The sequence below is a fragment of the Lissotriton vulgaris genome, chromosome 5 (assembly GCF_964263255.1).
Source record: "Lissotriton vulgaris chromosome 5, aLisVul1.2, whole genome shotgun sequence".
Lineage (NCBI taxonomy): Eukaryota > Metazoa > Chordata > Amphibia > Caudata > Salamandridae > Lissotriton > Lissotriton vulgaris.
The window spans coordinates 181,325,949-181,353,293 of record NC_141693.1 but is presented as its reverse complement, the minus strand read 5'-3'; positions in this window follow the sequence as shown (position 1 = coordinate 181,353,293).

The window sequence follows — 27,345 nt, the reverse complement described above, 5'->3', positions numbered from 1 at the left end:
AAGGCAGGTCCGACGTTGTGTAGAGCCTTATACACTATGCAGAGGGTCTTAAACTTGATTCTATTTCTTACAGGAAGCCAGTGCAACTTTCTAATAGTTTCTGATGCAGATTGATGTTTCGGGATTCTTCCAAGGAGCCTGGAGGCTGGCGTTTTGAATGATTTGCATTTTGTGTAGCACTCTTTCTTGGGCACTTAGAAACAGAGCATTACAGTAATCTAACGTAGACAATACCAAGGAGCTCACCAGGGTTTTTCCAGCTTTCTCGGGAAGAAATGGCAAGATTTTTTTGAGCAATGAACAAGAGATGCTTATATTATGTTCATGTGCATTGTTACCATGCTCTCCTGGTAGGAATTTTATCCTGTTGGACTTAAAATTAGGTGACGAAGCATAATGAGGTTATTTTGGGAAATTGACATACAGCGAAATGCCATTATTTACATGAGATCACACCAGCATGACAACATTTTTTCTCAAACCTCATAATGTCTTGAATTTCATGCTAGAATATGTGATCACCTGAAACTGGAGCATAAATATTGAGAATGGCATACCTCATGGGGCAGATTAACTAACACTTCACACAACTTGCTGCGCTGATTTATGTGAAAGGGAGACATCAGAAATACACCATATTTACAAATATATGGTGAGTTTCTGCTGCCTACTTCTGCTGACACACTGTGTTTTGCCTAGCATGGACATAGGCACCCTTACACCATGGTGCAAGGGTGCCTGTGTTATGAGCAACATTGCTTTTATGCAAGAAGAGACATAATGACAGAAGCAATTTGAGATTAGCAGAAAGAGCCTGGAGATCCTCACCATCCATGGAGCACCTGAAACATTTAAGATCTTACAGACCGTTCCTCATCCCTCACAAACTGTTGATCCTGTTGGTCACCTTGGGCATTCCCCCAAAAATAACACCTCCCGGCAGCCATTCATTCCCCTCAATGAACGTGACATTCACAACATGCTTACAGTGTTGACATCTTCTAATCACTTCATCGACCCTATCCCTCCAGATATCTTTTAAGAGATCAAATTGTTTAACCTCTCTTTATGGACCAAGATTGTAAATGCCTCATTCTGCCAAGACATTATCCCTGACTGCCTAAAAGTAGGGCAAATATCCCCCATGTAAAAAAAACCCTACTGCATATTCCTCAGACGTAACAATTTCTGCCCAGTCTCCAACATTTCCACTCTGGCGAAGCTTCTTGAATAATGTGTCCAGATCCAACTCTGGAACCACATAGAGCATTTCCTTCTTCTTGACCAATGCCAGTCCAGCTTCCGTCAAGGTCACAGTACAGAATTAGCACTCAACACACTTAGTGGATGACGTATTAACAATGCTGGATCAGAATGAAGCGTGTCTTCTTATCCTCCTTGCCATATCCACTGAACCTACTTGAAAGGAGGATGTGATTATCAGGGACCGTCCTACATTGGTTTACTTCATTCCTCCATAACAGAACCCAAAGAGTCAAGGTGAACCAATCACTGACCAAGCCCACTGTAGTCACCCTTGACATTCTCTAACATTCATTATCACATGTATGCAGACACCCAATTATACCTCAAAATCCCCTACCCAGAAGACGTCATGTCCCTCAGCACTACTCTACAAAATACTCAGAATTGGTTTACTTGCAACCATCTCAAACTTAACGCCTTCAAAACTGAATTCCTCCGCATGACTCCACCTAAACACAACCTCAAGATTAACCTATAGATGAAGGATCTAACTGCCCTCAACTACACACCTCACATTATAGACTCTGTGAGATCTCTGAGAATTACACCAGACAAACACCTGCACATGCAGGATCACCTTAGTACCACCACCAAAAGAGTGAATTATCAGATGAGCATTCTAAGGGAATTAAAACCCTTCCTCCCCCAGAGCGACCTTAAGTCTGCGGTCCAAGCCATACTCATTCGAAGGCTTGATTATGGAAGTGCTATGCTCTGTGGCCTGCCAGATACAAGCTGGCCCCTCTACAGGCCTCTCTTAATGCTGCTGCCAGACTCGTAACTGGGACAAAAAGAAAGAAACACTTCTCCTCTGATTTGAAATCCCTGAACTGGCTCGCTTGTACGGCAAGAATACAACTAAACATTGCGCGTATGACTCATAAAGCCTTACATTTCAATACACCTAGTTACTTGGCACAAAAGCTAGAATTATCAGGCGTATGCAGATCATCACAAAGTACCAGCTCCCTGCTGCTGAAAACACAGATTTTCCACAGAAAGAAAACGAGCAACAGAGCCTTCTTGGGTATCACCCTAAAAGTTTGGAAAACATTGCCTACGGAAATCCGTCTGCTTCCATCTACCGCCTCCTTCAAAAAAAAATGTGAAAACACTTCTGATCAACAAATGGTTGGCCTAAGATCACACCTTGTTTCACTTGATCTTACCCTTGACTATTTTTCATTTGCTTATCATGACTACTTTCTGCTGATTTAGTATGGAGTTATGCTCCTCAAATTGTTACTCTTCTTTGATTGTACTTCTCTCGTATTTGTGATTGTACTGTTGTCTTTAACTTCTTTCTTATTACGCCAACCTGTAAAGCGCTCTGATACCCTCACAGGTCATGTTCGTGCAATGTAAAACTTTATAAATAAAAAATTAAAATCTTCCTGCACAAAAACAATCCTTCAAGGAAATTTCCTCTTTCTATGTGTGATGTCGAAGGCATCACACATAGAAAAAGGAAGCAACAAAAGCAAATAAAAATCTTTCTTCTTGTTACGCCTGGGTCTGCAAGGCATAACATTTTGAGGTATTTCTATTGTTCTTTGTAAATCTAAGAATGCACCAAAATCCATGGGTGGATGCGCGGAAATGCCCACACTGCACCCATGGAACACCTCCCTGACACAAGATGACACAAGGTAGTGTAATGTGCTGCTTTACGTTACCTTGAATTTACTAAACCACGAAGAGCTTAGCAAGGTGGATTTGCGTGGCTTAGAAAATCCCAGTTAAGGGCTTAGGTTGCCTAGCCTCACCTTGCGTGACAATATGGCAAAGCAAGCCCTTAGTAAATCTGGCTCTCTGACTTTTTTTTTGGCTCACATTTTCCGTGAGCCTGATAAGGTGGAAAATAGGTTAGCTTTTAACTTCTCATGACTTAGAATTGCAATACTCCCTTTCTTCTTATAGGCTTCTAAGAAGACAATCCCTCTTAACCATCTTTGTTTAAGTGTTTTTTTGATTCTTCATTATTTTGGTGTGTTTTTGAATGAAGGTCGGTGTACCCCTTGTTTGATAAGATAGGTTAAACTTTTCTGTCTTTTCAGTTCATTGTTTATGTCTAACGTTCCTTGAAATGCAGATTATCAGTCATGCATTTTTGTTTGTCATTTTGTGTTTTATCTTGTGGTTTTCCATGCATTAGATCTCTTTCTTCATATGTTCTGCTAGAAATGCAAAATGTGAAATCAGGTTGATGTGTTCATATTAGAAAATGCCCAATGTGGCTCATTTTACATCTACAGGTGATCATAGTGGGAGTGTAATACGCCTAAGAATGGCCTCAGCAGGACAAAATTGCTTTAGTCAGGGTGACATAAACTGACTGGTTTGGCAGACTTCATGGGTTGGTCACGGGTGAGCAGTGATTTCGACTGAGTATGACCCTGGTTAAGGTTATGTCATTAAGGTATGTGGTTACCTGGGACTATCCCAATCATCATGGTGTGCTTGTTTGGTTTCAATTTCTTTTTCCAAAAGTGTATACAATAATTTTCTCAAATCCTACTGTTCCACAAACATTTTCAGCTAGATTCATCAAAGAAAAATAGGCTCGCAAAGGGCCAGATTCTGAGAATCTGGCCCTTTGCGAGCGCAATTTCTGCATTTGGGATTCATCATCTCAAATGCAGAAATCGCTAATTGCGAAATCGCTAAATAGCGAGGAATTGCATTTAAGGAATCTCTATTTGAGATTCCTTAAATGCAATTCATTAACCATTTTTAAATTGCGAATTTGCTATTTTTGGCCGCTATTTACCTGAAGTCAGACTTCGTGGTAAATAGCGAAAACTTAGAAAAATGCACTTTAGTGCATTTTTCTAAGTTGGATGTTACACACACACATGTCCGTTGGAATGTGTGTGTGCAACATCAGTCTACATTGACATTTCAGGGGTGCTACAGGGTGTCCTTTGGACACCCCTGGCACCCTTGAAATCGCATCCTTATTTGCGATTAGCAAATTGCTAATCACAAATAAGGAATAACTCCCCATTCATTCCTATGGGCCTTTAGGGCAATAGGAATGAATGGGGAGTTATTCCTTATTTGCGATTAGCAATTTGCTAATCGCAAACGAGGAGGCTGTAGGAATCGCAATTTATTTTGCGATTTCTACATGAATCCCGATTTGCAAATCCTTAATAGCGATTCCTTAATAATCGCTATTAAGGACTCGCAAATCGGGACATTGATGAATTTGGCCGTTTGTCTTTGACATCACTTTATACTTTCTGAATTACATTATGTCACATTTGCTGTTATCCTTTTCCTTTTGTGATCGGATGTCCATATTTTTTCTGCTTGTTGCTCGTAGTTCTTGTGACAGGAATATTGTTGTCCTGCCCAGATGATGGATTTTTAAGTTTTTTTGCAGCTTGTAATACCATGTTCCCGTATGTATGTTTGAGAAAATACATAGCACCACCTCTTGGTTTGCCAACCTGTTCAGTCTTACAGAGTGGTCTGGACCAGTGGTTCTTAACCTTTTGACTTTTGTGACCCCCACTTTATCATTACTGGAACCCGGGGTGCCCTACTGAATCATTATTATAGAAAGAGGGGACCCCTAATGAGTCATTACTGGAAACTAGGGACTTTGATGATTTTAACTGCAAATGTAAAATACAGAAACCGGCACTCATCAAACAAATACACAAATTATGAGATATTTTATTTAAACTCACAAAAAAATATAAAAAAGTCAAATTTTACATTTTAGTGGCAACATTGAAACTTTTCTAAATTCAATTGAGGCCACTCATCGTGCATACTACATTTTGTTTGATGCATTTGCACTGCTTCCACAAATCAATTTGATGATACTAACTTAATTTCTAGCCTTTCAAATTCCTTCACATTTAATACATGTTTTAAAACGTTAAACTTTACATTTTAAACTGTTAATATTTAATTTTGTAAGCAGTCACAGACCCCCTGAGTAGGTTTTGCAGACTCCCAGTTGTCCCTGGACCACAGTGCACGAACCACTTGTCTGGACTATCTTCAGTTTCAAATGTTTTGCAAGTGATTTTGTTTCATTTTATGCATGTTGCAAGGATGCCTGCGCCACAGGGATGATTGTTTATGTGTAGGTAGGAGTCCCTTCCAGTACATAAACAATCACCAGAGGTCATTTCCTCTTTCTATGCATGCTGCAGAATGCATCACGCAAAGAAAGAGAAAAAAAGACAAGGAGAAATTAACACATTTCTGCTCGTTGTGCTTCTCTATGCCTTCCCTAGGGAGGCGTAACATTTAGACGCATTTCCAGGTTTACAATTTCTCATAAATCTAGAAATGTCTAGGGTTCCATGGGTGTTGTGTGGGAACACCAACAGCAACACCCATGGAACACCCCTTTCATGCACAGTGCTGCATGTAAAGAGGCCGTATTTACAAGGACAGGAAAAGCCTTGTAAATATGGGGCAGCAAAATGCGCCGCCTGTGCATCTCAAAAAGTGACGCAGAGACGGCGCAAGGACCTGGCAAATAAGCCCCTAAGTGTGTATGTTTTTTTTTTAAAGTTTAGTATTAAGTAGTGAGGCTGGTTAGGCTTCACTACGTCATACACTCGCAATACCCCAAAGATCGTCCTTGGATTCTCAAAAATAATATATTTCTTTAAACTTTATTTATCAATTTCAGACATATACAAAGCTATGCAATATCCACAGTTTGTTCCTTCACAAACACGTTCACGATTGAAACATTTGGTACCAACGTGCTATGCTATTCTCCAAAAAGCATATTACAAAGTGACACAAAATGTATACAATGTATACCATGTTTGACCAAATCATATTCATTCTGCCTATGACCCCGTAGTCTAGAGAATGAGTTTGACCATGCGCCAAAGGGTATCTGGAACATATAAACAATATAGGCTAGTAGCTAACACATTTCAACCCCCGCCAGTGGGTACTATGCCGTCAGGAGTCTGACTAGGAGCAACATGCTCCGGGTTTTGCAAATATATCTTTAGCGAATCCCATATATCTTTTGGTCGATACTTGGGTGGGAGCAATGTAGCACATAGTTTGCAAATAGTATTGCAATAAGTGAGACTAGCGAGCCATGCATTAGTAGTCGGATGCAGTTTGCTACCCCATTTAAGGGCAATCTCCTGTTTAGCCAGAAGCAGCACCAACGCAATTAATTTGCGCAGTTTCTTGGGCATATTATAAACATATCCCAGGAGGGCGATCTCCGGAGTCAGGCCTATTACCAACAATGTTATTCGGGATATTAGTTCAAAAATTGCAGTCCAGAACTCCGCTATTTTGGGGCAAGTTCATGTCAAGTGGGGAAAGACAGCATAGGGACCGCCGCACTTACAGCAATTGTAAGGCTGTGATGGGTCAATCGCATGCAGTTTGGCCGTCGTCATATACGCCCTCCATAAATATTTTAACTGAATTAATTTATACCTACTATTGAGGGAGACTTCTCGAATGTGCTAACAACAGAAACCCTACTGGTCATCCAAAATGGGATGGCCGAGAACGCGCTCCCGCGCCGTACGAAATTTAGGGGCAGATTTACGTTTCCTGATGCTTCCTGCAAATCAGCAGGGATGCACCAGGAAAGATGCATCTCGCAAGTTTACCCTTGCGCCACCACAGATACGCCGCATTTCGAAAGGCAGCTCATGGATAAACAGATGCGTGTCGCATCTGCCGGAGTAAAGTTGGCGCAGTGCTGGAGTTGCGTCACGGGCACGACGCAACTCCAGCACTGTTCCAACCCTGCCTATGTCTAACATGATGCATCAAGCCTTATGCCTGGTTCAAGCAGGCGCAGGGTTTTGATGCAACATGGCCGTAAAAGTGACTGAGGGAAATCTTGTAGATTTCACTGCGTCACTTTTACGTGGCATTCTGGTGCCGGAACGCCCACCCTGGGCCGGAACGCCCACATGAAACCTGACGCAGGTTTCATATGGCGCAGGGCTTTACAATGTGGCACATATCCCTAGATGCGTCACGTTGTAAATAAGACGCAACGTGGCACATGGTTTACGCCGCCGCTGCATCACAATAGTAAAAGTGTCGTAAGGGGCTTGTAAATCTGCCCCTAAGTGTCCTGGCTCGGAATCAGAGTCATGCTTGCCTTGTATAGCCTAGAGATCTATTGGGTCCCTTCCGAGCTAGATATTAAAAGGGATAAAGGCGCAAAGGACTTTGGTTCCAGTTGATATTCTGATATTGTTGTCGGCAGAGCTCTACGCACCCTGCTGAAAGTAATCTGATCCATGAAAGTCAGTCCTGCTCCACGACTTTCCTCCAGCACTTTCGAATACCTGCCCATCCAGGAACAGGTCACCAAACTTTTTCATGGATTGAGATATGAGCACTGGCAATACTAATTTCTCCTCAGTGATAGGGAGCCATGGATTGTGAGCTATGGGGATTTCGTCGGAGTACAGTGAGCCACGTCCAGTCACACGCAACAGTTTGTGCCATGTCCAGCACAAGGTGGTCAGTCTGTATTGCTCTAGGGTCACAAGGAAATCCCTGGGGTAAAATGGCGTGAAGTGGAGTAGGTGCGTTAAGTCAGATTCAGGTTTACTGTAGGGAATGTGCGCGTCCGGATGATACCCAGGAGGTGGAGAAGCTGCACTGTGCCATTAGGTAATGCATTCTGAAGTCTGGAACCCCCAACCCTCCTCTTTCATATGGCAAGGTCATGGTTTCCCATCGCACTAGGCCCCTTGCCTCCCGAAGCGAGCCTGGTAAGATGAGATCTAAGGGTCTTAGAAAAACGCCTGGGAGCGGAATAGGAATTTTATGAAACAGGTATAAAAACTTTGGAAGAACTATCATCGGACATGGAAAGCGGGAGTTCTGCCTGCGCCTCAAGATTGTGTCTCGCCGTACCATAGTTCAATATCACTATCTGGTCCGCCTCTCTATGGATCTGGAGACCCAAATATCTGACCAAATCATGACACCATTTCAGCTGGAATTCCCATTCCCATTCAGTGGTGCCCGTCGTTAGTGGGAAAAGCTCAGACTTACTCCGGTTAATTCCCAGTCCCGAGTATTCACCAAAACTTTCTAATGAAAAGATCCAGATTGTTCAGCGGCTGGCGTACATATAAAAATGTCATCCGCGTAAGGCGAAATAAGGAGAGGGCCCGTGATAAATTGTATACCTCTGTGGAGCTGCTTCTCCAGGAAGTGGCGCACTAGAGTGTCAAGTGCCAATATAAAAATTAAAGGTGCTAAAGGGCAACTCTGCCTAGTGTCACAAGTGAGGGTGAACGAGAAGGATATAAAGTACCATTTAGAGGGAATCGTGCTGTAGGGGAGGCATAAAGCAGTGCCATGAGGTCTATTAAACCTTTGGGGATGCCTAATTTCCTCATTACAGCCCATATAAAAGGCCATTCCAAGGAGTCAAACATCTTTTGAGAATCAAGCAGGACCGCCTCAGCCGGAACTTCCAGAGTGATTCTATGAAGCACCGAAAACAATGTACACAAGTTCAGTGCTGTGGACCTGTCTGGAACAAAGCCGGACTTCACTGGGGAGATTATACGATCCAAGAGTAACGCCAGTCTCAATGCAATCATTTTGGCAAGGATTTTATAGTCCAAATTCAAAAGAGATAGCGGCCTATAAGAGCCACAGTTAGATGGGTCTTTGCCTGATTTGGGAATCAAGACAATTACTGCCTCGCGAAGTGTAGGAGGCAATATATTATTTTTTAGGGCTTCGTTATAGACCTCGAGTAGGAATAGAACAAGTATATCTTTATAGTACTTATAAAATATGCCAGTAAATCCATCAAGTCCTGGAGCTGTAGTACCATTTAAAACATCTATGGCACTGATTAGGTCTTCCTTAGAAAATGGCTCTGCTAAGAACTTTTGCATATAATCCTCCAACCAACCATAGCAATCTATTGAAATAGGACCTACAGTCCTCATCATTATACTTTGTGCGTGCGGAATATACATTTGTGTAGTAATGATGGAACTCATCTCTAATCTCCGCTGTGTCAGTGTGTAACTGCCCGTCATTGGAACGGATAGATGTAATGTATGCTTTCCCCATAGAGAGCTGCAGTAATTGAGCCAGCGTATGTCGCGGCCTGTCCAATTCGCCATATCATCTCACGGTGGCATATTTCTCCTAAAAGTTTGTTTCACTTTCCGCTGCTTCCCTGAATTCCGCCAGCAGGAAAAATCGACTAGCCTGCTTAGCTGGGTCTGATTGCCAAATTAGGTCGTCTTCAAGGGTTTTTAAATGGTCCTCTATGCGAGCAATTGTGCTTCTCAATGATTTACGGTCAAGGGCCCCAGCATGTTTTGCAATACATTTCCCCCAATGTACACCTTAAATGCATTCCAAACTGTCGCCCATGTCATGGTGGAGCCCACATTTAAGTCAAAATATGTCGTTATAGACTCCCGAATCTCAGCAGAGAATACTGTGTTGTGCAAAGCCTGTCCTGGGAACCTCCACTGTCTTTCACAACCCTCTGGTCTAGGAAGACAGATATGCATGAGGACCAGTGAGTGGTCGGAGTACATCCTAGGAAATTGTGTCATTGACCGGAACCAAATGGCCATTGTATGTGAGATCAGGCAAAAGTATAGTCGTGCCCAAGTGTCATAAGAGGCCTAATAGTGTGTGTATAGGTATCTTCATCGGGGAAACGCGAGCGCCATATGTCCACCAGGCCAACGTATTCACATACATCCTCCACGAGCACCTTGTAGGCATAGGGTTTCGTGGCTGGGGAATCTGACGTGCCATCAATTTTCAGGCTGCAGAAGAAGGTTAGAATCTCCCCCTAAGCATATGTATCTGTGCCTAAGGGAAGCAACAGAGTAGGCAGAGGGTGGAAAAAAATCAGGGTCATCAACATTCGGCGCATAAACACACATGAAAGCAGCACAGTAACCCATAATTTTCCCTGTTACCAAAGTGAAATGACCTGCTCTATCCGTGTGAACGTGATTTAGTTGGAAAGTCAGCTGTTTATGGATATGTATAGCAGTTCCCCTCGAATATGTGCTATCATTTGAAAAATAGCGGTGCTCCCCCAGCTAGTGGCAAACGTTGTCTGTAGTTGGGGGAAGGTGCTTTTCAACACATGCTTCCTCTTCCTGGTATTGTTTAACCCCCACACATTCCAAGTAAGAGAGTTAATTTCAGACACAGTGGACAGCTTACCCGCCATCATCACACGTGGTCAGGATAATAAAATATATGAATATGTCAACTCTAACACGTGAACTGCAATAACACACAAGTCGTATCAGGAACAAATGATATCATAGAACAAAAAAAACTTCCCCCCCCCACTTCCCACCCATCCCCTTCTTTTTATTCTAAGGGAAATCCCCTCTCCCCATGTAATTGTAAAGCAAATATCACGGTTATCAATTAGAAACATACCGAAAAGTGTGAACGCACAAGGGGAGAGGCAACTCCTCGACTTGTCCCCGAAAACCTTAAGGATACTGAAAGAAAGTTACATATTACCAGAGTCAAGAGTCTAATACTTAAACAATCTAGAAGCAAAAAGAAATAGAGAAAGACAGATCAACAACATTTAATACTTAGCAACTGTCTGTAATGTTAATACCTTTCAACTCACTGAAAACAGTTCCATACTGGAGCCAGTGTTTGGTAACAATGGCAAACTTTCAGGAGTGGGTGACTTCCTAGGTTGGCCAGTGTTTGCTGGGATTTTGGGGAAGTCTTCGGCCTCTGCTGGGGTCTCAAAAATCCTTGACCTGCCAGCAGCATCTTCTTTCAATCGCACAGGGCACAACATTCCATATTTTAGTCTGGCCTTCCGTAGCGCGGTCCTGACTGCCACGATCTTTCCGCAAACCTCCTGAACCATCGAGATGAAGTCCGGATATAATGAAATGGAGGAGCCCTGCCAGTCCAGCGATCCACGTTCCCGAGCCATTCACAATGCGGTGTCCCTGTCCTTAAAGTTCAGATGCTGTGCCATGATGGGGCAAGGTGGGTAGCCAAGGTTAGGCTGTTGACCAAGGGTTCTGTGCGCTCGTTCTACAACAAAAGTAGCCGTGAAGGACTCCCGACCAAACAAGTCAACTAGGAGGCTTTCAACGAAACCATCCAGTCGACCCCTATTTGTGTATTCAGGCACTCCCATAATGCAAACGTTATTGCGTCTTCCCCTGACTTCAAGGTCTTCATTCTTTATGGCAATGTTCTTCAATAGGATCCATCCTCTCCAACCGTTTAGTAGCCTTGGCAGAGCCATCCTCCAAGTCCGAGATTCTGCTCTCAGCGTTGTCAAGCTGCTTGTCATGGTGATCAAGTTGGGCCTCCATCTTGCCGAGTCGTTTGTCGAGAGCGTCAAAGCGAGTGTCTAGGGCTTGAAAGCCCACCTTAAGTTCTGCCATCAGTGCATCACTGCCCTGCACACAAGTCTGTGGTGGCGTAGTAGCCTGATGACCCCCCTCCGCCATCGTGGTAGTAGCTGCGTCTGTACCACCGCCAACCTTTTCAAATGGCAGTTTCCGTTGTTTCTGATCTCCCTTACCGATTGCCTTGGGAAAGGTCTGGTGGAAAAAATGTTGCAGCAGGACCGGTGACGCAGTGAGCTCGGTCAGCACAATTTAGGTGATTCGTTGTCAATACGTCAAGAGGCAGCGTTTTATACAATGTTTAAAACCATCAGTTGCTTCTCACATTGCCCTCACGCATGGTATCTTTCAATGAGGCCATCCGGCCATTATCAGCAGACTCCGCTTGGCTGCCTCCACCACCTCAGAAAGATCTTACCCAGGCCTGGGCCTCTTAGAGCGGAGTATTGCCCCCGAACTGACCTGCAATGTGGGCAATGCCGGCCATCATGCCACCGGGCACACCAGACGTCCCGTGCCCCTTGCCATATGATCCAGTGAGGGCAAGGCGGGATCCGCAGTGGTTGAGGATGCGGAGGGAGAGGAATGTAAGCCAATGGAGGGCACTGTCCAATCTGGCTCACCGGGATTGCTGCAGACTGTGATGGTGGGCAGCACAGTAGCCCGGGCCGCGGGACACAAAGCGAGCTATGAACATGAATTCAGGGCATCACGGTGCACTGGATCTCCCCATGGTGACTGCTAACGATAGGGCATGCCGTGTCAGCAGTAATCCTTTTGTCACCGCCTGACACCGCCTAAACGCGGATGTGCAGTAGCTCCTGAGGCACTGCCCACCGCTCAGCACGGTGTACAGGCCGTAATTGAGGCTCAACATTACAGCAAGGCTGCAGCACGCACCTCGCCACGCAGCCAGTCCCGACCTTCAAACTCCAGCCGTGAAGTGCTTTTCCTGGTCCGGAAGTCAAGCGGATCAAAAGCACAGCCGCGCAGCATCGTGTGGCAGCTTGTAGACTCTGGAATGGCCGCTGGTTTCGAGGGACTCAGCGGAGCTCTGAAACTACGTGCCCATATCGGTCCGCGGTTTGGCCAGGCCCCCTCAATAATAAATCCTTAGCTCAGTTCTGGTAGATTGGCAAAGAGCAGTCAGGCCTTTACTAGAGGAACATATGCTAAGCATTTCAAAGTACCAACATGGACGATAAGTAAATGACAAAACTCAAAAGAAATCTGAAACTAATTTATAAAAATAAAGCAGATTTTTCTAAAATGTAGACACCAAAAGAAACTCAATCGAATAAGTATAACCAGAGTTATGGATTTTAGAAGCAAAAATACATCCGTGCAAATCAATACTGAAAAACGTTAGCATTGTGGTCAATGGTAAAAAGCACAAGTGACAATTGTTTAGTTGCAGGTCCAGTTGCGTGGAACCCAAGGAAGGTGAAGATGATGCGGGTCTCAGGGCCAAGCCACAATAGTCAGTTCTATTTCAACTGGCACGAGAAGCCCGGTGCAGAGTTGTCCTGGCTGTCTGTAGTGCTGAAGCAGAGCCTAGGTGCTGCTAGATTTACAGCTTACATGGTGGTGGTGAGGAAACGGGGTGCAAAAAGTTGACAATCGGACCACTTCTGGGGTCGAATGAAGCTCTTTTGATATTCCTTTGAGTTGCAGCGTTGAGTAAAGGTGGTGGTTGCTGGGATGGCCACCAAAACTCCTTGGAAGTGGTATGGTCAGAAAGAAGTTATTTAGACATCCTGAGGTACGGGGGGGAAACGGTAGCCACCTGAAACTTGCTGGAGGTCAGGACTACAGTTCCCTCGATGCACTGCACCATCTACTTTTGGGTGATACCTCGAAGGGCCCATTGGACAGTGATTCTGTGGTTCCAGTACGTTGTTTTTACCTGCAGAGTGCAGGTTACTATTGCAACTAGTCCTGGGGAGTCTGGCGTTGCCTTTGGCTTTAAAAGGGTCTGGGGTACTGGTCTTTGGTCCAGGATGAGTCGCAGTCGTGTAGTTCTAGGAAGTTTGCCACAGGCCCGTAGTATCACACCTTTGGTTTGTGCAGTTAATGTTGCTGCAGACTCAAGTTTTTTTGTGTCCTTTGTTGCAGTCAGATCAGAACTGAGGTACTGGTGATAGGAGTACCCTTAAATCCTAGATTCAGGGCTGTTACGGGTGTGTGGGGGGGGGGCAAATGGCCAAAGGGCTAATAGCCCCAGCAGCTAATCTGCCCCTGAGGTGATGACATTCAGGGGGGTGTCACCTCTTCTACTCAGAGCCATCTATTCTGTCACTTATGAAAATGGCAGAAACCTTTCTTAGATGTGCAGACTAGGTAGACCACCCTATAGGTGTGGCTTGCCTTATGGGGGTATACACTCTTGACTGCATAGTCTTCCCACCTGTCAGGGTGCTAATATGTCTGAGGGCAGGAGGAAGCGATTTCCTCATTTTGGAGGCAGCCTGGATGCATATCAGAGGCATTTTAAGATGTTAAGCTCACCGCTTTGATGTGGCACTTTACTAGCCATACTGTCAGGAATCAAATTCGGACATAAAGTCAACATAACATAGATGTAGCGATTTAAAATTCAATGTTGTCTTATGTATTAAAAGAGAAAGAGCCAAGATGTTTGTAATAGTCCCAGCTACACGTGTAAAACCAGTTTGGTTTTGAGCAATAATTTTTTCCCCTCTGCCCATTTTGCTAACTTCTTTCAATAATACACCTGCAAAGTACTTAGCCTCGTTGTCGAGGAGGGTGATTAGCCTGTAATTTTATGGAAACTGCCTGTCTCCTCCTTTGAAGATTGGAGCAATCACGGACCCCCTCCAGTAGTCTGGAATTTTCTGTTGGTGGATCGCACTGTTGAAAGCCAAAGTCATTGCATCAGCCAGAAGATGGGTTTGGCTTTAAACAGTGCCTGTGGGATGCCGTTGGGGCCCGGAGCTCTATCACAACAACCCTGACTTAGTCATTTCATCAGCTGGTCGAAGTTTTCTTTGCACACAACAGTCTGGTCACCACTGGTGCAGGAAGTGATGGTGATGGGCCACAATTTTAGGTGGGCAAAGGAAAAGGCTAAGAAGTAATGGGAGCACCACTCCAAGGGCATCAGACAAGGTCAGAAGCAGAGTGCCAGGAGGAGTGGACATGTGGAAAGTGTGAGCTTGTTGACTTAGGAAGATGCACAATTTCATCAGGTAAGCCCAGATTTCAGGGAACAGGACATTAGTGTTGACCCAAGACCTATGGCGTCTGAATGTAGAAGTCCTAATAAGGAAAGCGTGCAGACAGTGTGTACCCTGGAAGCCTTGAATATGAAAACGTGAAATGTCATCACCGTCATCTGTGGGCCAGGGAGATGGGGCCCAATTCACAGAACTAACTTAAGACAAAATCCTAAACTTACTACCATTTTGGTATTCACAGAAGGCACTTACTCATTTTGGTATTCACAGAAGGCACTTACTCATTTCGGTATTCACAGAAGTTAGGAATCCTAACTTTAGTACTCCTAAATGCCTTCTGTGAATACTGAAAGTCTTAAAGTTAGGATTTTTCTCAGTTTAGGAGTAGTAAAGTTAGGACTCCTAACTTTAGGACTCCTAAATGCCTTCTGTGAATACTGAAAGTCTTAAAGATAAGATTGTTCACAGTTTAAGACTCCTAGAGTTAAGAGTCCTAACTTTACTACTGGGAGAGGGTAGGTGCATAGAAGCCGGCAACCGACGCAACCCAAATAGGGTGCGGGCATCCAGCGGTGACTAGCCGTGGGACAATACTCCCCTGCCTTGTGAGGGTACCTCTCCATGCTTGGGCATATCTACAAGTTGAGATTACAGACCACATTATTGGGACATTTACCCTGTGATCTACCCCACGACACCTCACACCCTTGTGGGCTACCATCCTGGAACCCCTTCCTCTTCTGTTGTGCACAATCACCACATCAGTTAGGTCCTGAAGAAACGCCATTGATCATTTTGACTATTTAGGCATGAAACACGTCGACCACTTGTTAAGTTACATGGACACATTAGGCCTCATTGTAATTCACCAACCTTCTGGTTTTTTAACCTACCAGGGGTACAACACTATTAAAGAGTCCACCAGTGGAAACCCCCAGGTAATTGTATCTACCCCTGCATGCACCTCACCACTTTTCTCACCGGATCCACCCCACACACCCACACTCACCAAACGGCTTTGCAGTGCCGGCCTGACGAGGAACAAAAGTCCGATGATGAAGCATGACATCCTTCGGGGTGTGTGAGGGCAACTAAGAGGCAAGACTTGGCCCTCCCCTTTCGGGATTGGATCCTTGATACTGGGGATGAACCTCTGCCGCTCTATTTTTCACCCTCCTCTTCTAGATCTTTCCTACTCTATATTTCCTCTTTTGAGACTGGGTGAAACGCTGCACCCTCGAAATGGAACAGTGACTAAATTGTTTGCCAAAATGATATTTTACTTATCAAACCACTATGCATGCCACCTTCTCAGTAAAATCCCACTTCAGGCTGTTTATCTCTATAGTTAATGAGAGTTTACAACACAGTGTCACAGTAGAAGAGACTCAAGAATTGACCAAACTTTTACAAATGTGTCTAGATGTGTTATTGTAAGGGGAACAAAATATCATCAGGTGTGCCTTGTTGTCACCAGGCTGTCATAAGTACGTCCTGTTCCAATCAATCAAGGAATTTGTAGAGCGCACTACTCACTCGTGAGGGTCACAAGGCGCTGGGGTTGGTGGGGGAGTGCGGGGGGGATGCTGCTATTGCTCGAACAGCCAGGTCTTGAGAAGCCTCCTGAAGGTTAGTAGGTCTTGGGTCTGCCGTAGGAGGATGGAGAGGGTGTTCCAGGTCTTGGCGGCGAGGTAGGAGAATGATCTGCCGCCGGAGGTTGCTCTTCGGATGCAGGGGACGGTGAGGAGTGTGTGTTCAGCAGAGCAGAGCTGGCGGTTCGGGGTGTAGAAGTTGAGTTGTCTGTTGAGGTATGTCGGTCCGGTGTCGTGGAGTGCCTTGTGTGCGTGGGTAAGGAGCTGGAAGGTGATCCTCTTGTTGATGGGCAGCCAGTGCAGGTCTCTCAGGTGGGGTGTGATGTCGCTGTGTCTCAGGATGCCGAGGATCAGGCGGGCCGAGGCGTTCAGTATGCATTGCAGACGTTTCAGTGGTTTGGCCGGGGCTCCCCAGATGGCTGTTCTTCATCCATTCGGCGACGCCTTTCATTCCTTCGTGGAGGTTGGTCTTTGGCGGTGACGGGTCCTCGGTGAGGGAGAGGATCAGCTGTGTGTCGTCGGCATAGGAGATGATGTTGAGGTTGTGCAGTCTGGCGACGTGGGCGAGTGGGGCCACGTAGATGTTGAACCATCTCGGGCTGAGGGATGATCCCTGGGGTACGCCTCTGGTTATCTTGGAGGCTTCGGAGCGGAAAGAGGGGAGTTGGAGGCTCTGGGTACTGCCGGCCAGGACGGAGGTGGTCCATTCCAGGGCCTTGTCTCGGATTCCTGCGCTGTGGAGGTGTGTGCTTAGGGTGCTGTGGCAGACCATGTCGAAGGCGGCTAATAGGTCCAGGAGGATAAGAGCCGCGGTTTTGCCGTTGTCTAGCAGGGCCCTGATATCATCAGTGGCGGTGATGAGGGCAGTTTCTTTGCTGTGGTTGCTGCGGAACCTGGACTGGGACAGGTCCAGGATGTTGTTCTCCTCGATGCAGCGAGTCGGCTGTTTGTTGACGGTTATCTCAATGACCTTTGCCGGGAACGGGTGCAGGTAGATGGGCCAGAAGTTCTTGAGGTCCCTCAGATCTGCCTTGGGTTTCTTGAGCAGGGCGTTGATCTCCGGCATGCTTCCAGCTCTCTGGGAAGGTCACGGTCTTGAAGGAGATGTTGATGGCCTTGCGGACATGGGGTGCAATGGTGGTGCTGGCTTTGTTGAAGAAGTGGTGTGGGCACGGGCCTGATGGGGAACCGGAGTGGATGGTGTTCATGATTTTGATGGTGTCATCATTGTTGATGTTCGTCCAGGGGAGCAGGTGGTCATTGTGGGTGGGGGTCCTGGGATCTGAGGTGTCGTTGGCTGTTGAGGTGGTTTAGTCGTCTAAGCTATCATGAACGTCTGGGATCTTGCAATGGAAGAAGTTGGCCAGGGAGTTGCACAGGTCTTATGATGGTGGGATGTCGTTGGTGTTGGAGGTGGGGTTGGAGAGTTCCTTCACGATGTTGAAGAGCTCTTTGCTGTTGTGTGCGTAGTTGTCGAGGTGGTCCTTGAAGGAGGTCCTTTTGGCGGATCTAATGAGGTGGTGGTGTTGGCGCATGGCGTTCTTAATGGCTGCTTGTTTCTCCAGTGTCTGTTCACGGTGCCATTTCTTCTCCAGTCTTCGGTGGGTTTGTTTGGATGTCTGGAGGTCCACGGAGAACCAGCTAGCGTTCTTGTTGGTGGGTTTCTTGATTGGGGCGAGGATGTTGGCACAGTCATTGATCCAGCGCTTGAGGTTGCTGGCGGCGACATCTGGGTCAATGGGGTTGGAGGGTGGGCTTCGGGCGAGGGTGGTGTTTAGCTGGTCTTCGGTGACTTTGCTCCAGCAGAGGCAGGGGATCTGTTGGGTGCGGTGGTAGGTGAAGTGGATGCAGTGATGGTCGGTCCAGTGGAGTTTGGTGGTGTGGCTGAAGGAGACATGGGAGCTTGCGGAGAAGATGGGGTCAAGCGTATGGCCGGCGGAGTGAGTGGGTGCTGAGATGAGCTGTCGTTGTCGGGGGTTGTCGATCAGGGTGGTGGAGTTGGTGTCGTTGTTGTTCTCTAGGTGGAAGTTCAGGTCTCCGAGGAGGATGTAGTCCGTGGAGGCGAGGGCGTGCATGCTGACGAAGTCGGCGATTGAGTCACTGTACTGAGGTCGGGGTCTGGGGGGGTCTGTAGATCAGAGTTCCTCTAAGGGTGGTCTTGGGATTGGTGTGGATCTGGAAGTGCAGGTGTTCGTCAGTGTTGGTTGAGACCTTGAGGGTGGGCTTGTGGATGATGGCGAGTCCCCCTCCTATTCCTAGTGCCTTGTTTCTGCCAGGCTGCCATCAGGTGTGTCTTATTTCCAGCAGGTTGCAATCGGTTGGGCCTTGTTTCCACCAGGTTGCCATCAGTTGTGCCTTGTTTTCACCAGGTTGCCATCTGGCGTGCCTTTCTTCCATGAGGTCGTTAACAGGAGCACCTTGTAGTTTGTTGCTATTAGTTTTGCATTGCTGCTATCAGGTTGTGCATTTTTGCTTTTTCTGATATTCCTAATCCATTGCTACATCTGACCATGTGAAGCATTGTTACCCCAAGTTGCACGCTGCTTAATTGTTTTCGTACATACGCACTTATAGATGTACATTTGTAAAAGTAGACATAGGTAGGCTAACTCAGCCTTTGCAAATACAAATCGTGGGAAGCCTTCACACACTTAAAACTGCAAACAACGCCTCGTGAAAAATGCATGTGTATATTGAATATAGTAAATTTAAGAAGATATTTTCATGAGCTGATGATGTTAGCAGTTTTACCTTTTTCGCTTCCCGGCGTTGGAAGGAGTTAGATTTGTTTGAGTTTTACGAGAATGTATGTAATAAGCTACTTTACTACATGTGTTCTTTTGCATCATTTCACTCTGCCAGAGAATGACAACGCTGATGAGCTTTTGCATATATTTGCAGATAATTTAGGCAAAGGTCCCAGGAAATACTTCATTGGCAAGGGATATGAGAGATAAGGCACAACCCTTTCTTAGCATTGCTCACCCTGATCCAATATAGCGAAATTCTGGACACAGGCTTACCTGGCTTCAAAATGGTTTCTGAATGACAGAACGCCATTTTTGACAGCTCAGACAATGAAAACCATAGAGGGCACAGTGTCGCGGTGCATCAGCTAAACCCCTATCTGATTAAAGCATTGGGTTTGCAGAGCATTCTTACTCAGCCAGGGAAAACGCAAAACCTAGGCAATTGCAATCGCATACTGTTGTAAATGAAGTTGAGAGACAGATAAAAGGCTTAATGGTTATTTATTAAGCACTACAGAGAATAACTGGTTGTTGGAATTAGGTAGCCTGGCCTAGGGCAAGACTAGCATAACAGAGGCACAGTGTAAAGGTTGCAGACCACCCAAAAGTAATTCCACGCAATAGCACTCAAAAGAAAACACTACACCAAAAATGTATGAAATTACGTACTGCTTTATATAAAAATAATATTTGTATCTTGGCTCTCAAATATAAATAGTTCAGAACATTTCAGGTCACTTTAGTATCAGCAATTATATTACTAAACTGCTAAGTAATTCATCAGTTAACTTGTCAGTACTCTCACATTTATGATACTGTCACCTTAAGAAAGCAACTCCTTTCTTCTGTCAAACAATTGAGAAAGTGCAACAAGTCAGCTTCAGTTAGAATCACATTACAATGCCTATTAGATTCAGAAGGACCCACAATTCAGAGCATTACAGTTGATCTAAGAGGGCTCAATTAGGTAATGACTGTACACAGCTTTCTTTAGAATTTAGCAAGATCAACTCCTAAATCAGGCCAGAACTTCACTCTCAGTTGCATGAAATACCTTTAGATTTTCTACTATTTCTTAGAATACCATTGGTTTAGACTTCACTTACATCAGCATTTAATTAAGCCCCGAAAGTAGTTGAATGGGGTTATTTTGTAGTACACTACACTTAAAATACCCCAGTCACTGAGGGTTTCCTCAAGTTAATCACCAAGAAGAATAGCTGGATTCGCTCTTCCTAGAACCCTTGTCATTAAATGTGAGGGTGTTGGGATTCACCTCAAATATCAGTAGTTATCTTTGCCTAATAAGGCTCCCTGGCATCCGCTTTCCCACACCCCCACTCTCCTTACTTTTGCTTCAGGGGGGGTTTGGGGTCGTCGTGCGCCAGGCCACTGGATTAACAGCAATGAAGGGGATCGAGGAGCTGAGGCTAGGGAGGCCCTCGCGCCTCACAATGCTCCGCAATGCTTTTTCTCCTGCTCATTCCTTCCCACTCGGGCCAGCTCCTCTGCGTGGCGCTCGAGGGGAAGGTTTGCCAAATTCAGATCGCTCTCAGGCCTCTAACGGGCCTTTCCGTTTCCCCCTCTCGGCTCGGCCAGCTCCTCTGCGTGGCGCGCGAGCGGAGGGAGAAGGCGGGATGCTCACGGGACTCTCTGAGGCGGCCGGCGCTCCTTCCAGTGCTCGGCGGGGCCGCTTCTCTCTCAGTCCTGAGCAGTAGCGCTCGCCCTGACACTGCTCTTCTCGGTCCTGCGCAGCAGCGCTCGCCCTGACACTGCTCTGCTCCGCTTACGCTAGCGGAAGAAGGCGTCCACCCGGGCCTGCTCGACCATAGGCCCCTCCTGCACTCGGGATACTACAGCGCTGGGGGCATGCGCGAGGGAGCAGCGTCTCCTTCCTGGAGATCGCGCACTCGCGACAGCGCCTCCCCTCACTCCCGGGACCGGGGCAATCAACACAAGCCGGCTCCTCACCTCAAGGCTGGCAGATACGGATCCACAGCGATGCCGCTCTCCACACTGGATTGGGGGGTGAAAGGGCGGAACAGCCCGTTTTCTCCTGGCTCCCTCAGTGCCTGCTGCTCTCCTCAGTGGCGCTCCACCACAGCAGGTGAGAGATAACGCTCCAGGGGTTTACAAATTAGGGGACAGTCTAGGACAATTTACCAGTCTCTGGACTCTTTATGCTGGGCAGAGGACTGCACACCACAGTGCTGCAGTCTACTTCTCCTGAAGCTGTCCCTGTATAATTTTAGACAAGGGGCCAGCTAGGCGCCCAGGGTCTCCAGTAACTTCCCACAGCGGGGCCAGGACAAGTAACCAACAGGGGAGTAGTGGGTTGGACCAATAAGGCAGTTTCCCAGTCCAGGAAGTCAACCCTAAGTCTAACCTCTTCCCACCCTCAGCTACCACCTGTCCTCCAGCTGACTTCCACAGGTAGACAAAATGGCTGCCCCGCATTCCGCCTTATATAGGCTGCCCTTCAGTGGTCCAGAATGGACCAGAAGGTTCTGGAATGCCCTATGTTAGGCTATGGCCAAGTTCTGTTGGTGACAGTTGGGGCAGTTGGTGGCCACCATTTTAGGTGGTGCCAACTTTCCTGTCAGAACAGGCCTCTGGGCCTGAGGTAAAAGATTATGAGGGGGAGAGAGAACACCTATCCCCCTGGCCAACACCTACAAAAAGTCAGTAGACACAAAAATTAATAAGGGTATGAGGGGCAAAAAGGGGACAAAATAAATAAAAATTAGGAGGGACTTCGCCAAAAAGCCAGACAGGTCTAACACTGGTGATCCCATCAGAAAGCAGGGAGCTAACTGACCAGGCAGAACACAGTAGAAAATGACATCAAGAAAATGGAATGTCAGACTTAAAGGGATACAGCAAAACATAAGTGCAGAGAATACAACATATCCTCTTCCCTTCGTATGGAAGAAGTAAAAGAAAAAAAAAACAAAATACAAGCACATGCTCTTCGTTACAGAGAGAGACCTTATTTGCAAACAAAATTATGTAAGTAACCTGGAGGTCTTCTGACTCTCTGAGCTCTACCAACATTAACATCCTTAGAAGGAACGTCACGGCCGCACTCAGCCTTTTTGTACAGCGCCACACGCCTCAAGTTCCAACTTTCTCCATTGAATAGAGTTACAAACCTTTTGTGAACAGACCTGACCTTGAATGGTCCCCTGAACTTTGTCAACCCAACCCCAACTCGACCAGGCTTGACTTTCACCCAATCATTCACCGCAATCTTACAACTTCCATCCGGTTCACTTACAACGCCAGAACTGTCAGGACCAACATTTATCAACTCTTTCATCCAGGCAGCAACCAGCTTGGTGCCAGCTGAACGCCCCCTCATGATGCTAAAAGGAACCGTTCCAGTCACACCATTTTCAGTGGTTCTGTAGGCCCAAACCAGGTCATTAACCAATTCTCTCACATCTGTCCTGGACGAAATTGCCATCTGAATTGCACCTTTAACCATCCGGTTCGCCCTCTCGACTTTTCCATTCCCCTGGGGATTGTAAAGTGAGGTCCTTGAATGCGCAATACCGCACCTTCTCAAGAAATTAGCCATCTCCAGGGAAGTCAACTGTGTCCCATTATCGGTGATAATCCTAGTTGGAAAACCTTCCTCTCTAAAAATGTCACCCAACACGGTAATAGTGTTGTTGGTAGTGATCTCTTTCATGAATTTAACCACTAACCACTTTGAGGAAATGTCAACTACTACCAACCCAAACCTCATATCTTGACTCAACTGGTAAAACGGGCCAATGAAATCAAGACATATAGTGTGCCATGGACACCCTGGGTCACCTATTGAGCCACAACCAGCATGACTACCAACTTTAAGTCTCTTCTCACTCTCCAAGCAGTCTGTACATTTTTCCACCCACTGAGAGATTTCTAAGTCCATACCGGGCCACCAAAAATTCTCCCTAAGTCTCCTCTTGGTGAGGGATTGGCCGAGATGGCCTTCGTGGGCTAACTTAAATAGAGTAAATCTCACATCCTGTAGAGGAATAAACTTATCTTCCATTAAAATCAAGAAACCATCTTTGTCCAAGACAGATAGCTGTTCTAGGACCTTCAAATATGGGCGAAGTGCTGGGGATAGGCAACTCTCTCTCCTTGGACCCTTTACGATCAAGTCCTTTACTTCTCTCAACACCACATCCTTAGCCATGGAGGTATTCCACAGACTCTTACTAATTGCCCCGGCACAGATATCCACAACCTCATCCACAGCAGCCACAGACCCTTCGGAATTGGATGATTCTACTCCCAACTTGTCTACTATCTCCCAAGGTAGTGGTAGTCTAGAGAGTCCATCGGCTTGGCAATTCTTCCACCCTGGGATGTACTCAACGGTATACAGGTACTCTTGAATCCTAGCAGCGAGTCTAGCTAACCTCGCAGAACCCTTGCCGGCTCCACCAGGTGACAGGATTTTAACTAAGGGTTTGTGGTCTGTCAACAGCGTAAACTTGAACCCCCACAAATACATCCTGTAATACTCACAACCCCACGCTGCGGCTAAAGCTTCCCGCTCGATTATAGAGTAATTCCTCTCAGCCGTTGTGAGCGTCCTTGAAGCAAAAGCCACAGTCTTGACCCCAGACTCATGTACCTGAGCCAATACCGCACCAACAACCACAGCACTGGCATCCACAGTCAAGACTGACCTACGGTTGGTATCAAATGGTGTTAAGATGCCCGCATCACAAATTTCAACTTTGATTTTTTTGAAACACTCTTCTTGCTCCACACCCCACACAAACTTGCATCCTTTCCTCAACAACACCTTAATCTTTTCCGTCTTCTCTGCAAAATCTCTTACAAACTTAGCATAGTACTCAATGAGGCCGAGAAACGACCTCAACTGATCTTTGTCGCTCGGAGCTGGTGCATTCCTGATAGAGTCTAATAAATCTCGCTTGGGTTTCACACCATCAACAGATAGAGTATATCCAAGATATTCAACTTCCTCCACTGCAAATTTACATTTCTCTTTTTTAAGAGTCAATCCAGCTTGTTCCATCCTTTCCAAAACAGTTTTTAAGATCAGATTGTGTTCTTCAACAGTCTCACCAAATATCAGAACGTCGTCTTGGAAATACACAACGTTGTTCACTCCCTTCAGTACAGCCCCCATCATTCTTTGAAACACCCCAGCTGCGGAGGCAAGTCCGAAAGGCATACGTGTGAATTGATAAATCCCCTCAGTTGTTATAAAAGCTGTCAACGCCTTTGAGTCCTGATGTAACTTTATTTGATGATAAGCGCTGCGGAGGTCCAGCTTAGAGAAGTACTTCCCTCCTTTTAGTGACAGAACTAACTCGTTGATGTTTGGTAACGGGAAGTTATCCACTACGATGTTTTGGTTCAGGGTGCGAAGGTCCACACAAAAACGAAATTTTCCGTCAGATTTGGTTGTGATAACTACGGGAGAAATCCAGGGTGATGTCTCTATCTGTTCTATCACTCCCTGATCCAACATTTCCTTCAACATCTTCTTCACTTCTTCACGTGCAATAAATGGAACCTTCCTCACCCTGTGTTGCATAGGCATAGCATCGTCACGCAGTACAATCTTATGCACATAACCTCTCAACTCTCCAATGTGCTCATCAAACAAACCATTCATTCCTTCAACAATTGAATCCGTGGTTATGCTATCCACAACCATCACCTGTTGTGCTGCCCTGGGATTAATGATTATACCAAGGTCATACTGTTGCCCCCATCCCAAAATCGCTGGGCCTGATCTGGCTACATACACCTTCCCTTTAACGGAACGATCCTTAAATGATATCACACATACCATAAACCCAATTACATCTATACTCTCACCTTGGTAACCACAAGGACTAATATCGCTAGGCAATAACTGCACATCTTTCCAATTTTCTAAGTACATGTCCTTGGGTATGATAGTCCACAATGACCCTGGATCGACCATCAGCTGGGTCTCTATTTCATCAATAAGAAATTGTGCTTTGGGCCTGAACCTTCTACCGGGCTCGCCTTCACTGACACCATCCTCACCCAAACACAATATTTTGTTGGCACCCTCTACCCCAACAATGTCTCTCACTATTTCCCTGTTTTCCACAACAGCCACTTTATCTGCATTTCCTCCCCTACACATCTTGGAGAAATGTCCCTTCCTCCCACACTTTCTACAGACTTTATCTATTGCAAAGCATCTCCTAAAATCTGAGTTATGAAAAGTGCTCCCGCACCTACTGCACATCCTTCCTTGAAATCTGTTCTTGTCATTAGTTAAAACCCATTGTTGAATCTCCTCGGACCCCTCTCACTCAAGTCAGCACTTTTCCTGTTCACAGCAGCAACTTCATCTTGTTCAACACAAGAAACTCCGTTCCCTTGTACATTTTCCTTTCCATTATCTCTCTTTTCCATCTCTTTCATGCATGCATTCGACTCCTCAACTACTTTCGCTATATCGATGGCCATTTGTAAGGTAGGATTTTTTGCAGCCCACAGTTTTTCTTGCATCTTTTTATTGCGACATTGTACTATCAACTGATCTCGTATCATTTCGTCTCTTATCTCGCCAAAACTACATTTGATGGACAGTTCACGTAACCTAGCCACAAATTAATCTACTGATTCTTCATTCCTTTGGGGTTGAGTGTAGAATTTATGTCTGGCCATAACAATATTTACTTCCTTTGCATACTGTTTCTTCATGCGAGCTTTTGCTTCTGTGTATACATTGGTTATTGCCCTTCCATCTTGATTTAGTCCTACTGGAAGATATTTAAATGAACGTTGACCTTCCTTGCCTTGGGCGCTTAACAAAAGGGCTTTTTTCCTTGTTGCGCTGAAATCCTTTCCATCAAGTGCTTCTATGTAATTCTCGAAAATGTCTATCCATTCATCCCACTCAATGGGTGGATCCCCAGTAGTTTGTAAGAACATGGGAGGTACAATAACATTAAGGTTCTCCATATCAATAACAAAGAAAAAAAAAACAACCCAAAAAAAATTTTAAATTGCAGATTTTCAATGTATTGTTTTTTTTTTTAAATAGTCACTATATTTTACACACCAGTGGTCAGTTTTAATTCATGTGGACACTCTTCCACATCAAACACACAAAGTACTAAAGTCTATAGTCTATGCTCGACATTCTGGTTACCTCTGAGCAAGCTTTTGATTTATCAAATAATTTCCTCACCGTTTGAATCACCTCTTTTGTTGTTTGCAGTCACTCGTCTGCAGGAAGATTAGCCACGGAGAGTGTCTTTTTCTAGTAAGTGCGATGTTTGTTTAACGCGTTTTTTTTTAAGTAATTGCGTGTTGCTTAGTTACCTCACACAGCTTCAAAAATGGCCGCTACGTTGCGTCATTACGTCACTGCCGTTTGACGCTTGTTTCCTTTTCCTGTCCGATGTTCTCCTTCCTACTTGGCGTAGACTGTAGTATGAATGGCTCCGTTCGGGAAGATGTCACGGGATTCTGAGGGTGAGTAGGCTCGTGTTTCTGTACGCGAGCATGATTTGAAAGATGCAGCTCGATGCCAATTTCTGCCGGTTAGTTTCTGCAGGTTAGTTTCAAAAGATGCTTTCAATCAGCGTGTGTGATATGACAAAAACGCATAAGTCAAACCTGTTTCTTCCGTTTGGATTGCACTTTTCACAATTTTGACAAAACAAAGATGCAGTTTGGTATGATGCCTTTGGATTGCGCTTTTCTCAATTTTCACAAAACGAGGTTACAGTTTGATATGGCAAAACGCACAAGTCAATCTCCTTTCTTCCGTTTGGATTGCACTTTTCACAATTTCCACAAAACGAGGTCACAGTTTTATATAAATCCAAGACTAACGAAAGATGCAGTAAGTCACTGTTATAGTTTACTTTGTATACATCCAAATTCTGTTTCTTTAAAGACTACGCTGTTCACAATTTCACAACAAACAAGGTTATAGTTCAATTCAAATCCAAAGTATAAGCAGATAAATATTCCTTCAAACTCACCAGTTGTTTGAGAAAGAAGTAGACTTCACTTATTGTCTTGTTGTCTTTGAGGGTAGCGTTGTCTTTAAATTTTAGACATATTCATATTCATATTCATAGATGAAGTTTATGTTTCCTGTTAACAGTTCCACTTTGCTTAAAATGCGTGGTTC